Source organism: Eurosta solidaginis, chromosome 2 (assembly GCF_040869045.1).
Source record: "Eurosta solidaginis isolate ZX-2024a chromosome 2, ASM4086904v1, whole genome shotgun sequence".
NCBI classification, from domain to species: domain Eukaryota; kingdom Metazoa; phylum Arthropoda; class Insecta; order Diptera; family Tephritidae; genus Eurosta; species Eurosta solidaginis.
In genome coordinates, this window is record NC_090320.1 from 132,673,565 (window position 1) to 132,691,192 (window position 17,628).

Below are 17,628 nucleotides of genomic sequence, written 5' to 3' on the forward strand. Positions count from 1 at the left end.
CTCCACAGCTCTCAACTGAGTATGTAATGTTCGGTTACACCCGAACTTAGCCTTCCTTACTTGTTTTCAGTTTCGAGTTTATATGTAAATGAACTGAGTAAGGTTGTTGTCATCGACTTAATATAAATAAATATGAATTTAAATACTAACGATTTCTGATTTTCGGTTTCCAAAGCTTTTGAAATTTCTTATCCTTTTAATAAGTGGGCGTGACCACAAACCAATTTTTTTTAATTTTAAATAAGTGTTTATATAATTGCAGAGGCAACCAAATGTCATCATGATATCTTCAGTGACTTTTGCTTTACGGCTTGCAAAACCTTTTAATTTTCTACATCTAATTGTCAGCGGTGCCACTGTCTTTTTCCAAAATTTTACCAAATTTTTATTTCTTGTCACAAAGGCAACCCACGCATCGTATTTCATCACTTCATCAGTCTTTGGTAATGAATTGTGGAATGTTTTTTTTTTTACTTTCGATGTCGACTTTTGTTAAAGCGGGCGTGGTGACCAACCGAAACCGTGTTCAATTAAAATTTTTCGTTATAAAGTCCACCTAGCTATGAAATTTCTTCACTTTATCGGTCTTTAGTAATGCACTGCCCCATTTTTAATTTCCGATATCCATTTTTTTTTAAACTGGGCGTGGTTTCCAACCGATTTTGTTGGTTTTCATATCGTGTGTGTATAATGGCAAGGACAACATTCATTCTTAATACCAACGCAATATCTTCAAGAGGTTTTGATTTACGGCGTCTAATGTGGGCAGTCTCAAGTTCATTTTCCAAAGATTTTAAAAATTTCTGTTTCTTCTTTTAAATGCGTTTTTGGCAAAGAACTCCATTGTTCGAAATTTTCGCTATCGAAAAAGTGGGCGTGGTTATCACTCGATTTCAAATATCAATCTATTGTGGGTCCATATAAGCCGGCCTACAAGAGTTAATTTTACGGACGGACGGACATGGCTCGCTGAACAATTTTTTTTTTGTGCTGATAATTGTGATCGCCGACGGCGATATGTATGTTTAAAAAGCAGTTACGAAACCCCTATTTCTTTAAAACAAAAATATGGGTTATTTGGCTTCGATAATGCACATGTTAATTCAAAAACAAACGCTCGGTTCGGTTTCGTTTCAAAAAGCCACTTTATGCAGGACTCCAATGATTATACAAACTAAACAAGAGCGCTCCTAATAACTATGGAAAAAAGTGCTTTTAGAAGCACTTATATTTCAACTGGGCGGATGTAAACTAGTATTTTCAGCATTTCATATCTAGGTAATTGCTATGAAAAACAAGAACTCAGCCAGGATACGAGCGCTTTCGTTCAATTTGCCACTATTAGTTTTTTTTTCAATTCCGTTGCTACTGACAATGAACGTATCACCGTGCAATGTATATATGTAGTTTTAGTGGCACTTTATCTTAAAATGTAGCAGGTTTCTGGTTGACCACAGTATACACACATCCACACAAAAGCAATTGTCAAAAAAAGCATACATAATTCACCACTGCACTCATATCCAAAAACGATATGGACTGAATCGTGACGCTTGGTTTGTATTTACACCTACATATGTACTGAATACATTTTTCATTGTATCCATGTATTCTTGTCAGCAGTATTTAGAATGAAAGCAAACCGGTAACACGTTTTTGTACCTTTTAAAGAATAGAAAGCAATATTTAAGAAGATTTGTAAAACTCGGTTGTAACCCAACGGTTGAATCACTCAAATATGAAAAATTAAATGGCATTGTAAGTTGGAAGACTTTACCTCGGTAAATAACACAAGGTGGCTGTGCAAAGTTTTTGGCCAATTTGTACCTAGACTTGTAGATATAAAATTCAATCTGCCCATATCTACATACGTACAGAACACATAACAGTGTGTTCAAATAAAATATGTACATAAATACATTTACGACGCAAATTAAAGTATTATTTAAAACATTTTAAGTTTGTGTCATTATAACATATATTTTATATATGTACATATTTACTCCGTGTATAGAAAGGTTGTCATTTATTTTCCTGAAGTTGTATAGCTGTGTCCATAAGCAATATGTATTTTTGTACAAGAAATTGAATAGATTTTGGTCGCAGAGTCCACCATCATCGCATCTTTTTACATAACATATGATAACTTTTCAACAACAAAGTGACAAAACTCGGAACTCCTTTTGTTATAAGGGTACATGTATGTATATGGCCTATATATGGACCTCAAATGCATCGGTTTTATATATGCCCCTATGTAGGGTTTTCATGGGACCAAAAGCATTTTTATGTTGAAGATGTGCCTCGTTGTAGTGTTTCGAATAGAATTAATGTGAGCAATGAGTTATATTTATAACACACCAAAGCTGTTGGTGCTTTAATTGAATATGTATTGATTTTTCTTTAAACTAGCTACAGGCAAGTCAAAAAACAGATTCCGAATTTCAGGAAGAAAAGGTAAGCCCTCTATAGCTCATACACACACGCTTTGAACAAAGCCCCTTGGACAATGAAAAAATAAAAAGTGGGTAGATAATAAAATGCTTTACTCGGATATAGGGTCGCTTGACAGGTGACTTAAATCTATGACCTCACCTTTATCTGGCTACACAAAGTTTGCGGAATCTAAAGTGAAGCAGATATTAAGAGTTTTTTTGCTTTTCCGAGTAAAGAAGCGGCCATCGGCACTTGTGTATGTTGTATACGTTTCGGTAGTGGTTAATAAAGGAAAAGCGAGGACACACACGTTTTTCGATCATAGTGTGTCACGCATACCCAGATCGGTAGTGTTGAAAGTGATAAATAACGTAATGGTAAACCAAGTACTAGCACCTCCGTAGTGGTAAAAGTGGAGACACGTACCTTTTTCCTAATGGCGTATAACGTGGACTCTCTTCCATATTCAGCTGAGTATAAGGCGTAGTGAAATTAAGCAGTACTAGTTTTATGTGCAGTGTAGAAAAACTCTGCGCGCTCAGATTGAACTAGCCGGCCAATTGAGACCTCACTTTGACTGAATACATATGTCCATAGTGAAGTGCGCGTAGCAGACCATACAAAATTGAAGTGCAGATGTGAGTGTAGAATAAAATGATAAAACAATGGTTTTTAGTTAAACGGTTTTATTGAAAACAAAACTTACATTAAGTAATAATAATACTAAAAGCTAGAAAATAATTAGGTAGTTCCTAGGCACTAGTCATCACCCTCCTCATCAATCTAGGGCGTTGATCAGACAATTAAATCAAAGTGTTGGACGCGTCAAATTTCTCTTGATAGTCTCAAGTAGGACCAACTGAACCTTAATCAGGTATTGCTACGCCTCACATTTTTAGAAATTTCACGCGCCCAACGCCTTTATTTAATTGCCTGATCGGCGTCCTAGATTGTGGAGTGTGATGACTAATCCCTAGGACCAACCTAATTATTTTCTAGCTACCTCTATAGCTTAGCGGCGATTTTTTCATAGGTCGCTTTCTATTCATGTTTGTATTATGGTTTCCAAATATGAGCCAAATCGGACCACAAATACTATTTTTTCAAACATTTCGATCCATGCGCCACCTATCGGAGTTTTTTTCTTATTATTGCATTGTCATCGGGTTCTGAACTATATTCCAAGTTTCAAGCTTGTAGCTTATCGGGAAGTCATTAAATTTTAATTACAAGTCAAGTCAAGCTAAATAAAACCGTTTGTAATGCCGGAGTAAAAATCATCTGTCTTTCAGATGCCGTTCGGAGTCGGCGTAAAGGTCCCGTCCCACCAATTTGTAGGAAAAATTAAAAAGGAGCACGACGTAAATTGCAAGAGAAGCTCTGCCTAGAATCTCTTCGGAGGTTATCGCGCCTTTTATGACAACAAAAAAAAAACTATTTTCTGAAAAATCAGTTGTAGGGGAGCACATATCCACCAAAGTGGTTCGATCCGGTCTGTTCTGACATTGTCTAATCGGACACCTAAGCAAACCCGCTCACCAAATTTCATATCGATTTCTCAATATTCAGGGGCTAGTTTGAGTTCAAACGCACGAACGGATAGACAGATGAACGGACTTGGCTAAAGGATTGGTTTCCTCGAAAGCGATTCCGTTATATATCGGTCGTTAATCGCGGTAGAGTACGTTGTCAAAAACGCTGCAATTTAAAGGTAATAACAGGGAAACTAAGAAGACGGTGAAATTCACCGTAACGAAATACTGCGGAAGGGCAATAAATAAATATTACGTCTGTCATGACTTATGGACACCATCACCAAACATTGGAATAAAAATCCATCTTAAATTTACTATTCATATAATATTCCGATATAAAGATAGTGTTTCGAATTAATTTCCGCGCCACAGGCAAGTTTTCTATATATGCAGATATATTTTATGATACGATATTAGGATAGTTTTTCGAAAGTTGAAAAAAAACCGCGAAAATTTGGAATAAAACGACACGACTGCTCGGCAATCATGTAATTTTGTTTTAGCTCTGGAAATTAGTTCAAAAAATATCCTAATATCATATCACAATGCGAATAGAAAATCGCTCGATTTTTAATTAAAAAATTCGCCTGCAATGCTTTTTAAAAATTTTGGAGTCAACTACGAATGAATACCTTATATTCGCATCATAATATCAAATAAAAATTTGACAGACTCTACGGCAGATACATCAGCCATACAAATTTTTAACTGTCCAACAACTGCAATTTTAATTAATTAATTAAATTTAAAGCATGAATTTGGTTTGAGGGGCTTAAGAACAGATAATGCTATCATGATGGTAGGCAGAAATTGAGGTATAATAATTTTATTAATGCAACATCAACCTAATATCATTTTCGTCCGTGTTTCGCATTTGATTAAGTAGGCTGTTTCATTTGCTTCAAAACTGCTTCCGAGAAAAAATAAAATTTTGATTTCAGAAACATTTATATAATTTTTTAAGTTCGTAGATAAACAAAAGATCTATGCCATTGTATATGCTGTCATTACGGACTGACCCGAACCAATTAAAAATTGCATGTTCTTAAAAGGAGAAAAAAAGTTCTGCAAAATTACGCCAAGTTATCACATTTTACAGATTTTTGTTTTATCCTTTTAGGAACCTCAGAATTATTAAAAACTTCTACGAACACTAGTTTTGGTTAAATATGAATACTGACCGTCATATTTCCGAATTGTGTATACCAACTTCATAGATATGTTGTGGTAGTAATAGTGGAAGAGTGGTGAAATACTTTACATAAAACAATTATTATAAAACACAAAGTGCATCTCTAAATTGTTTTATTTATCTTCTATGAAATTGGAAAACCAAATCAATTTATTTTTTTACTAGATGTATATTTCCCTACCCCAAAAGCCACTATTACGTACCGGCGGCGGCGCGCCGGCGTACGCCTGCGTTCTTACTTTATAAAGCAAGATTTTTATACCTTTCATGAACATGAAATGGTATATTAACTTTGGTCCGATGTTTGTTACGTTGAGAAATATAGAAGATAGACTTACCATTAAGTATACCGAATTTACCAGGGCGACGAACTGAGCCATGTCCGTCTGTCCTTCCGTGCGTCTGTCCATCCGTCCGTCTGTCCGACCGTGTGTCTGTTTGAATCCAAAATAGTCCCTCAAATTTTGAGATATCTCAATAAAATTTGGCCCAAGGATGTATTTTTGTATTATATTAGACCCTTGTCGGATCCGGTAGGATCGGACCACTATAACATATATCCCCCCCCTAGATAAGACGATTTTGGTCTTTCTGCCGCAATTTAGAAAGTGTAAACGTGAAACTCGGTGATATATATTCTAATATATCATAGAAGATATCCTGAAAAAATAACTTTGATCGGAGCTATATATAGTTATATCCCATACAACCGATCGTTGATATAGGAAGATTTTTGGCCATTTTTTACTTAATTTAGAAAGTATAAACGTGAAAATCGGTGGTATATATTTTAATATAACGTAGAAGATTTTCTGAAAAAATCACTTTGATCGGAGCTATATATAGTATATATCCCATACAACCGATCGCTCAGATAGAAAGATTTTTGGCAATTTCTCCCTTAATTTCCAATATAAAAACGTTAAACTTGGTGATATTTATTCTAATATATCATAGAAGATTTCATGAAAAAATCATTTCGATCGGAGCTATATATAATATATATCCCATACAACCGATCGTTCAGATAGAAAGATTTTTAACCATTTCTCCCTTAATTTCCAATATAAAAACGTTAAACTTGGCGATATTTATTGTAATATATCATAGAAGATTTCCTGAAAAATTACTTTGATCGGAGCTATATGTATATGGTATATAACTATCCCATACAACCGATCGTTCAGATAAGGGATTTTTTGTCATTTTTATATTATATTTATCTTAAAAATCGTTTAGGTATGTACATCTTTTCACTATATATTTCTTATCTTATACATCCGATTATTTGGAGATTACGAACGGGATAAGATTATTGTTGAGCCCCATTCATGAAAGGTATAAAGTCTTCGGCACAGCCGAAGACAGTCCCGTCTTTACTTGTTCTATTTAAAAAATAATATTTACTTAGTAGAGGATTTGTTTGCATGTATTTAAGAAAATCAACGTTTTGGTAATTTCGGAACGATCCGGGGCTTTCGCCTCAAAGTCTCGCGCATCGTTCAACAAATTTCAGGAGCATCTCTTTGTGGAGGGACAGTCCATCATTTACTTACTCCAGGGAGGCTTCGAACCTACCCCAGTCTAAGGGACTGGTGGTAAAAAATTTAAGTACTTAAAATGGTCACACTTCTCTGTATGTCTCGTACAAAGCGTAGTTTCACCGAACGAGATATTGTGGTCTAACTTCTAATACTTGTTGTCGACACGATTTCTTTAAATAATTTGTGGCCCCTTGCTGGTCACGCACAAAGGCGACTTACGGTTGCTATTAATGGTCTTTTAATACTCGTGGCTCTCGTTTCACAGTTTTAACGATTAGCACCATCGCTGGCCTATCGTTGACCGCGGCAAAGGACGCCTCTAGTTTTCTCGGCTGTTTTAAGAGCCACCACCACGCCTCCTGGCCCTTACACCACATGCCAGCACAGAAGATATAGGACCGCGACTTCGAACTCATTCCTTTCTCTACTTCAATTTCCTAGAAGCTCTAGGTGTAACTCCGAAGACTTTCTAACTGATTTTTTTTGTCGCGCTATGCTGCAGAGGTGGGGTTATAGTAGCGTGCTCCGCCTACCATACCGAAGATCCTGCGTTCACGCCCCGGGCAAAGCAACATCAGTGTGTGAAAATCAAAATCAAAATTCAGACGCTATTTTAAAGTTTCAAAAATAAACAAGTAAGGAAGTCTAAGTGTGGGTGAAACCGAACATTACATACCCAGCTGTACACTTGAAATGCTGTTGTTTGTTTTGTGTGCTTAATAGTGTTACAAGGCTGCGCAATAATACATATACATATGGTTCTATTCTGATCTAATTTTTCTTCGAGTTATCGCTCCCGAAACATAGAGAATTGCTTAGTCATAAAAGGGGCGGTGCCACGCCCATTTTTGAAAATTTGAAGTTTTTCCTATTTATTGTTATAAATCCACTTGGGAAATGAAATATCATTGATATAAGGTTCTTTTTTGCAAAGATATAGCTTATTTTATTCGTGTTCCTTAACCGATTTCGTTAATTTTTCTTCAAAGCATTCCTTATAGTAAAGCCAGCCTCTGCCGAATTTTGTTATGATAGGTTTAACGATTTTTGATTTATGATTATTAATATTTGTAAAATTGATTTTATCACAAGTGGGCGGTGCCACACCCATTTTAAAACTTGTTTTCAGATTTTTATCAGGAGTCCCAATATCAGTCCACACGTCAAATTTCAACATTCTAGGTGTATTATTTACTAAACAATCAGGTTTTTGTGTTTTCCAAAATGTTATATATGTATATAAAAAGTTGGCGTGGTCATCCGATTTCGCTCATTTTCAATACCAATATATTCTTGGTCCAGATAAGTGCGTGTACCAAATTAGGTGAAGATATTTCAATATTTACTCAATTTATCGTGTTAACGGACAGACGGACGGACGGACAGAGGGACGGACGGACATGGCTCAATCAAATTTTTTTTCGATACTGATGATTTTGATATATGGAAATATATATCTGTCTCGATTCCTTTATACCTGTACAACCAAACGTTATCCAAAGTTATAATATCCTGTGTACGAGTACAGCTGGTTATAACAACAGATGTTTGAATATAAGGCCAAGTGATTTTTCAAACCCTTCACATACGTACAAATATCTTCAACCTAAGTATGCGGTGAGAATCGTTTCAAAGGAGTGTTTAAACCCCTGGAACTTACTAAAAGGTTTTGCGTGACTGATTCCGCTTATTATTTTAACCAATTTGAATATAAAACTTTTGAAAAAATTGGCACTTTTTTCGGGTAACTTGCTTTTTTAACAACTTATGGACAATTTGAAAACATGTTCGACTGGAATCATTTTACTTGAACTCATTGTTCCTTAGATGCCAACCTAATATAAACGCACGCAAGTCATTTTCTGTCAAAAATGTCTCATGCACAGCCAACATGTTTAAATTATGCAAAGTGATCATTTAAATTTTGTATATAACTTTTCTTTTAGTGTTTTGTTTTAATAACTTGGTGAAATCCCTCCAATGTTTATCTTCTGAGGAAGTTTTCTGTGACTGTCTGTTTCACATTTGGCACATTGGTCGCCACAACCGCAAGTGCTTTAACATACCTATTTCGCTTACGCGTGGCGAATCTGGCTAAAAGTACAATGCCAAAGTCTATAGTACGAGCATTCCATGGAAAATTGTTATTTCGCGGATTTTTGAATTGCCCTCATCAATAATTTTTAACGCCAATATATTTTTAATGTATCACACCAGCCTAAGAAAAAAGTTTAAAAATAAAAAAAAATCGGTATAGAAAAAAAATTAAGAAATCAAATATGTAATTCTCAAAAATTCCCAAGCAACCATTATATTATTGCTTCATATTATTGGTTGCAAAATGCGGAATGTTCATTTCTGAAAATATGTATGTGAATATGATTAAACTGGAGTAAATTTCCATGTATAAACATTGCTTTATATAACCACTGCATAAATTCGTCTATACAAAATACAAAGAGCGATATACCTCAGAAGAGAATTTAGGCCCAGCTTCTCTTCCAACTTGCGTGCACCTTTTAATTTTTCCTACAAATTGTAGGGAGTGTTCCTATATGTTTTACGCTGACTCCGAACGGAATTGGCAGGGTAGATGAATTTTCACTGAGTAAATTCCCATGGCAGAAGTACACCCGAAATCATTGCCGAGGGGCGACCTCGCTTAGAAAAAGGTTTCTAATTGAGAAAATTTGTTTTTAAATTTTTGATATTGCTTTGTCCGGGACTTGAACTTAGTATATTCGGCGTGGTAGGTGGAGCAAGCTGCGCTATATATTATAAAGCAAAACTGAAATTTGGAAGCTGAATTTCACACGTGTCCCGTAAAAACTATTTGTTTTTTAACAAAACTTTTTTTCGAATAAACGTATTAAATTTTTTATTTATTTTAACAAACCTTAATACAAGTACTACCAAAAGTAGTATTTTTTTAATATTAATAGTTCTGTTGCAGTTTGACCTGACTAACTGGTATCCCGTACTAAGGTTTTGACTATATATTAATACGCCAACAAAATTTCCATACAATCAATTGACAGGCTGTTTCGCATACTTAGCATACGTAAGATTGTATAAAAGTTATATGAATCGATTCGTATGGATCAGCCGCAGTACGTAGGCCTATTTTTGTTAACAATATTACTCTATTTGTTTATAATTAATAGAATAAGTTTTTTGTAAATTCGAAGAATCTCTGCAAATATCGACATTTATTTTTGTGCAAAAGCGCACCATCTGTAGGACCAATTATGTAAGTGCTTTAAGACACAAACCTACATATTTTGTAACCCCGCTGAATTCGAAATTCGAAAAACTGCGCAGTCGTGTTGCTCAAATGTTTCACCTACATACATATACGTACGCGCCAGACGTGAAAGAATAAAACATGGCTTCCCATTCTTGCCACTTACATAAGTGGCCTCTACCAAATTCCTAAAAAATTTTTCAAAAACAATTTGTAGCGTACAAAAAAATGTAAATAGAATTAATTTAACCGGCTCATTTTTGGTGGCAATTTTCACTTACACGTAAATACATAGGTCTTTATTTAACGGGTTATTTGTTTTTATACTCAGTTGAGCAGAGCTCACAGAGTATATTAAGTTTGATTGGATAACGGTTGGTTGTACATATATAAAGGAATCGAGATAGATATAGACTTCCATATATCAAAATAATCAGGATCGAAAAAAAATTTGATTGAGCCATGTCCGTCCGTCCGTCCGTCCGTCCGTCCGTCCGTCCGTCCGTCCGTCCGTCCGTTAACACGATAACTTGAGTAAATTTTGAGCTATCTTGATGAAATTTGGTATGTAGATTCCTGGGCACTCATCTCAGATCGCTATTTAAAATGAACGATATCGGACTATAACCACGCCCACTTTTTCGATATCGAAAATTTCGAAAAACCGAAAAAATGCGATAATTCATTGCCAAAGGCAACTAAAGCGATGAAACTTGGCAGATGGGTTGACGTTATGACGCAGAATAGAAAATTAGTAAGATTTTGGACAACGGGCGTGGCACCGCCCACTTTTACAAGAAGGTAATTTAAAAGTTTTGCAAGCTGTAATTTGGCAGTCGTTGAAGATATCATGATGAAATTTGGCAGGAACGCTGCTACTATTACTATATATGTGCTAAATAAAAATTAGCAAAATTGGATAAAGAACACGCCCACTTTTTAAAAAAAAAATTTTTTTAATTCAAATTTTAACAAAAAATTTAATATCTTTACTGTATATAAGTAAATTAAGTCAAAATTCAACTCCTGTAATGATATGATGCAACAAAATACAAAAATAAAAGAAAATTTCAAAATGGGCGTGGCTCCGCCCATTTTCATTTAGTTTGTCTAGAATACTTTTAATGCCATAAGTCGAACAAAAATTTACCAATCCTTCTCAAATTTGGTAGGTACATAGATTCTATGACGGTACTTGTTCTCTGGGAAAATGGCCGAAATCGGTGGAGGCCACGCCCAGTTTTTATACACGGTCCACCGTCTGTCCTTCCGCTCGGCTGTTAACACAATAACTTGAGCAAAAACCGATATATATTTACTAAACTTAGCCCACCTACTTATCTGAACTCACTTTATCTCGGTATAAAAAATAGCCGAAATCCGACCATAACCACGCCCACTTTATCGATATCGAAAATTACGAAAAATGAAAAAAATGCCATAATTCTATACCAAATACGAAAAAAGGGATGAAACATGGTAACTGGATTGGTTTATTGACGCAAAATATAACTTTGGAAAAAATTTTGTAAAATGGGTGTGACACCTACCATATTAAGTAGAAGAAAATGAAAAAGTTCTACAAGGCAAAATCAACAGCCCTTGGAATCTTGGCAGGAATACTGTTAGTGGTATTGCATATATAAATAAATTAGCAGTACCCGACAGATGATTTTCTGGATCACCTGGTCCACATTTTGGTCGATATCGCGAGAACACCTTCACATATACATCTAAGGGCCACTCGCTTTTAAAACCCTCATTAATACCTTTAATTTGATATCCATATCGTACAAACACATTCTAGAGTCACCCCTGGCCCACCCTAATGGCGATATCTCGAAAAGGCGTCCACCTATAGACCTAATGCCCACTCCCTCTTAAAATGCTCAGTAACACCTTTCGTTTGATACCCATATCGTACAAACATTCTAGAGTCACCTCTGGCCCACCCTAATGGCGATATCTCGAAAAGGCGTCCACCTATAGACCGAATGTCCACTCCCTCTTAAAATGCTCAGTAACACCTTTCGTTTGATACCCATATCGTACAAACATTCTAGAGTCACCCCTGGCCCACCCTATTGGCGATGTCTCGAAAAGGCCACCTATAGACCTAATGCCCACTCCCTCTTAAAATGCTCAGTAACACCTTTCGTTTGATACCCATATCGTACAAACATTCTAGAGTCACCCTTGGTCCACCTTTATGGCGATATCTCGAAAAGGCATCCACATATAGAACTAAGGATTACTCCCTTTTAAAATACTCATTAGCACCTTTCATTTGATACCCATATCGTACAAACACATTCTAGAGTCACCCCTGGCCCACCCTAATGGCGATATCTCGAAAAGGCGTCCACCTATAGACCTAATGCCCACTCCCTCTTAAAATGCTCAGTAACACCTTTCGTTTGATACCCATATCGCACAAACATTATAGAGTCACCCCTGGCCCACACTAATGGCGATATCTCGAAAAGACGTCCACCTATAGACCTAATGCCCACTCCCTCTTAAAATGCTCAGTAACACCTTTCGTTTGATACCCATATCGTACAAACACATTCTAGAGTCACCCCTGGCCCACCCTAATGACGATATCTCGAAAAGGCGTCCACTTATAGACCTAATGCCCACTCCCTTTTAAAATGCTCAGTAACACCTTTCGTTTGATACCCATATCGTACAAACATTCTAGAGTCACCCTTGGTCCACCTTTATGGCGATATATCGAAAAGGCGTCCACCTATAGAACTAAGGATTACTCCCTTTTAAGATACTCATTACCATCTTTCATTTGATACCCATATCATACAAACACATTCTAGAGTCACCCCTGGCCCACCCTAATGGCGACATTTCGAAAAGGCGTCCACCTATAGACCTATTGCCCACTCCCACTTAAAATGCTCAGTAACACTTTTCGTTTTATACCCATATCGTACAAACATTCTAGAGTCACCCCTGGCCCACCCTAATGGCAATATCTCGAAAAGGCGTCCACCTATAGACCTAATGCCCACTCCCTCTTAAAATGCTCAGTAACACCTTTCATTTGATTCCCATATCGTACAAACACATTCTAGAGACACCCCTGGTCCACCTTTATGGCGATATCTCGAAACGGCGGCCACCTATGGACTAAGGATCACTCCTTTTCAAAATACTCATTAACAGCTTTCCTTTGATACCCATATCGTACAAACATATTCTAGAGTCACCCCTGGTCCACCTTTATGGCGATTTCTCGAAAAGGCGTTCACCTATACAACTAAAGCCCATTCCCTTTTAAAATACTCATTACCACCTTTCATTTGATACCCATATCCTACAAACACATTCTAGAGTCACCCCTGGTCCACCTTAATGGCGATATCTCGAAAGGGCGTCCACCGATAGACCTAAGGCCCACTCCCTCTTAAAATGCTCAGTAACACCTTTCATTTGATACCCATATCGTACAAACAAATTCTAGAGTCAGCCCTGGTCCACCTTTATGGCGATATTCCTAAATGGCGTCCATCCATAGAACTATGGCCTACTCTCTCTTAAAATACTCTTTAATACCTTCCATTTGATACACATGTCATACAACCACATTCCAAGGTTACCCTAGGTTCATTTTCCTACATGGTGATTTTCCTTATTTTGTCTCCATAGCTCTCAACTGAGTATGTAATGTTCGGTTACACCCGAACTTAGCCTTCCTTACTTGTTTATATTGTCCTTTATGATAACTTATTTTATTTCTTATTTTATTTATTCTTTTATTTCAATTTAGTTTATTATTACTTAAATGCAACTTGACTGAATCAGAAAATTTCACGTTGTATATTAAACAAAAAAACAAAAAAAAAAACGTCCCAAAAACGTTTTTGATTTTAGGTGAAAACGCAACCGACATCATAGCGGCCGTATTACATAGGCCGTATATTATCTACTATATTTATTATGAGGCTATCTTTGTTGGATTATATGCCCATTAATCGGATGCTTAGATCCCATAACCCTAATTATGTCGTTTAAAGTTATGAAATTAATTTTATTTTAGTAAATATGTTTGTGTGAATAATTTCAATGTTTTTGTTTGTTTTTCTTTTCTTTCTAATTTATTCTGCTTTGTTATATCTTAGTATTATATCGTTCACAGACGAAATTATTTACAAATTTAATATAAATTAATTACGTACACAGATCTCAATGGGAATCCCAAAACCAAATATCCGATTATTAGAATTTTCATATTTCCACAATGATAACATTAAAACACGAAAGAAAGTCTAAGTGCACTTATTGCGTTTTTATATGGAACTCTTTATTCACTTCACTTAATTTTTTCGCTTTTTAAATACTCTATTTATTTTTCTTAAAATTTTTTTTGAGTAAACTCTGCCTTCTGTCCCATTACCTAATTTTTTTATATTTTTATTTAATTTTTTATGAAGGTATCCTCTATTCTATTCGAAATTTTCGTTTTGTGTCCCACTTACATATTACATATCGTTAACCTAATGTGAAAGTGTGCTAAGTCACTTTTTTTGAAAAATTGTATTTTAATGCAGTTTTAAAATTGAATTCAAAATACATCGATCACAAAAACAAAAATGTTACATCGGTACAACAAAACGGCAACTAGGTATAAGAATTAATGAACATAAGAAAGATGCAGAAAACAAAAAAAACGTCGACCGGTCTAGCACAACACCTTACAAAGAGCAAACACGTAGCGGATTTCTCAAATGTTAAAATTTTAGACATTGAACGGAGAGAGAAAACGAGAATGACGCTGGAAAGTATTCGCATTCAACAACAACTACAAAACGCGATGAACTTCAAAGAAGATTTTGACAACATAAGCAGCGCCTACTCAGCTATTATACAGAGATGCAGGAGAATGTAAAAAAATAAACAAATGTCAGTTTAATGTAACTATGTTAATAATGTTGTGCAAAATTTTTTTAGTACCTGAAAAAAATAATTATTAATGTGAATATTAATGTAAGTAGCTAAATAAGTGTTAAGTGATGTACCAGTTTTATGTTTATTGTTAGATATCTTAAAATAAAGTTTAATGTATTTAATTTTATATACTTAACATTAAACAGATCCCCAAAGAAGAAGACGTAAGGTAACGTCGAAACGCGTCGGGATAAACAAATATACCCTGTTTTAATTTATGGCCACAAATGCTCATTTTAGCAAACCAAATATTTATAAATTGGCCCAAACAACATAACAAAAATATTTTTATTTTTCGATTTTACGTGCGGTTGGCAATGATGTGTAACTGTGCTTAGTCGTCAGCTGTTAAAAAGGATGTGCTAGGTCAACCTGCCAATAATATCAATCTGAATTACTAGTCAATTCTTTGTGCGCGCATTTTATTTACTTATTTAGTTCATTCAGTCTAAAAGTGCATTCTTTGTTGTTTTTGTTTTTGTATTAACGATAAAGGCACTCCCCGAAGGCTTTGGGCCGATGTTGATGGTCCTTTGCCGGATATAGATCCGGTACGTTCCGTTAACAAAGCACGACCATCTCGGGAGCGATTTATATGACTAAATTAAACCTTCTAGGTCATACCGCCCTCTCCACCCCCTAGTTCCATGAGGAACTTGGGGTCGCCAGAGCCTCGGCTGTCAACGAAACAGGATTCGCCACGGGTAGGTGAGGTCGACAATTGGGTTGGAGAAGCTATATATTGCGCTGGCAACCCCTTGAGAGGGTTGCGCTACACTACCCCTTGAAATTGGATTCACGAAATTGAGACATGCTTTTGGTGTTTGATAAATGCTTTGCGCTTACCATAATCTACTTCAATTCTTACATGTCGACAACTACATACTTTGTTACATACTACTTAAAAATAAAAAACTATTCAAGCTTAAACTTATATAAGCTGTTATTAAAATTAAGAACACTACTGAATCGATTGGCTAAATGTTAACGTTAGTTATAGGTTCATTCATAGCATAATTCGTTTTTTGAGTTATTTAGATAAATAATTTACTATGCCGTAGATCACGCAGGAATGGACAAATTAGATAAATCATAGCAATTCGTGCTAAAGTTTTTTACATTATAGGCAATCATAATTGGGATAAAAGTTTTTCCGTCATACAAAGCTTGAAGACCAAGCAATTTGCCGTCTGGCCAGTGAAGCATAAGCAAAGCAATTTTTGTAAAAAAATTTTGAACTCTCTCAATTTTATAGAAGTTAGATTAGGAAGGATTCCATATTATTGAGCAATATTCAAGACGACTTCTGACCAAGGATATCGAGCCATAACCGCAGAAAGGGCTTAACCGGCATAAACAAAAGTTTTCAGTATACGGTTTTTTTGTATTTATATTGCGATTACTTTAGATAGTAACGTGAAAGTTGGTGTGTATATAAGATTATATAATTGACCTATACTAATGTGGGATTTTTTTGCATTTCTTTAATTAAAATGACGCATTTGTCGCTTACGCCCTTTTTGCTTTCCAAAAAAAAGACATCATTACTTGAAAGTGTCGGTTAAGCCAAAACTAAAATATTAAAAAATTCACATTTGAAAACCATAAAAACAGTGGTTGGTGATGCAGATCAATGTTTTTATTCAGAATTCAATACGGAATTCATATTTAAAGATGCAGACTGGTTAACAAATATTTTAAATTTACAACTAAACTCAGTTTTTCCAAATAAAAATTATACATAACTAAGGTGCAATATATTCATTTCACATTGTCGTCTTCTACATCAGTAACTGGTAATGTATCTGTGATAAAAGAGTTGTGTTTTAAGTTGAGGTACTCTCTGTGGAAAATTTCGGGAATTATATTTTTATTACAAAGTGATTTCAAATGTTAACAATTTAACGATAAAATTCTCTGTAAGCTCCTGTATTAACTGAAGTAGAAGGTCCCTACTTTCGTAGGTCTTTTGGGTAGTGCTTTCGGTATCCTCCTAGCTCGTTTCCCAACACAAGTATTTTCTTCAACTATTTCCTCTGAAGAATCGGTGTCGCTATATGAAACTATTGCAACTTTAGTTGAAATCTGCAACAATAATTTGGCTATATTCATTATACTCCTTATTAAGAAAAATTTTAATCTAAAAAATAACACCTGTGTTTGCAAGAAGTCCATATTTAAATTAAAAACACGAAAATTACGAAATATGCATACCAAAATATAAAACATTGTATTAAAATGACAAAATTTTCTCGGAAAAAAAGGCTTAACCTATACATTGCGAGCACAAAAAAAATATAATCAAAGTGTTTTGTGCACTTGAGCCAAAGTTGGCTTATCTATAACTTCGTATCGGTATTTCGTAGGACTTTGATTTTTTTGGAGCTGGTGCATATGGTAATGGCCTTTCGGTTTCCATCAAATAGAAAAAATTAAAAATAATGTCGGTTACGCCCTTTGTGCGGTTATGGCTTGATGTACAAAGTGCCTTCAACGTCATAGGGTCCTTAAAGTTACTGGTGTTACGTCTATTGAACCCAACCATTGCAACAAATTTTGAAACAACGAAGTCAATGGTACTAGAAAAAAAGAGTTTGGAGTTAAAAATTACACCCAAGTCTATACTCTCTTGACAACGATTAAGAGATTTAATATTTAGTTTGTAGATAAAGTATGTGGCATAGCTCACAGAGTATAATAACTTTGATTGGA

The 17,628-nt window shown here is 35.3% G+C and overlaps 1 protein-coding gene across 15 annotated transcripts in view; it reads left to right on the forward strand.

Annotated features, from left to right (window-relative positions):
* Positions 1–1,341: 1,341 nt before the first annotated feature.
* Positions 1,342–17,628, forward strand: part of LOC137240233 (protein abrupt-like) — a 935,093-nt gene continuing 918,806 nt past the window's right edge. For 6 of the 15 annotated variants that reach the window (XM_067766235.1, XM_067766228.1, XM_067766224.1 and 3 more), the window contains exon 1: positions 1,629–1,758. The gene's annotated coding sequence lies outside the window, so the exon portion shown is untranslated. Of the gene's footprint in view, positions 1,557–1,628; positions 1,782–1,894; positions 2,201–2,438; positions 2,458–2,682; positions 3,075–17,628 lie in introns of those variants that run through there. The other 9 variants (XM_067766236.1, XM_067766230.1, XM_067766226.1 and 6 more) reach the window with 9 other exon arrangements.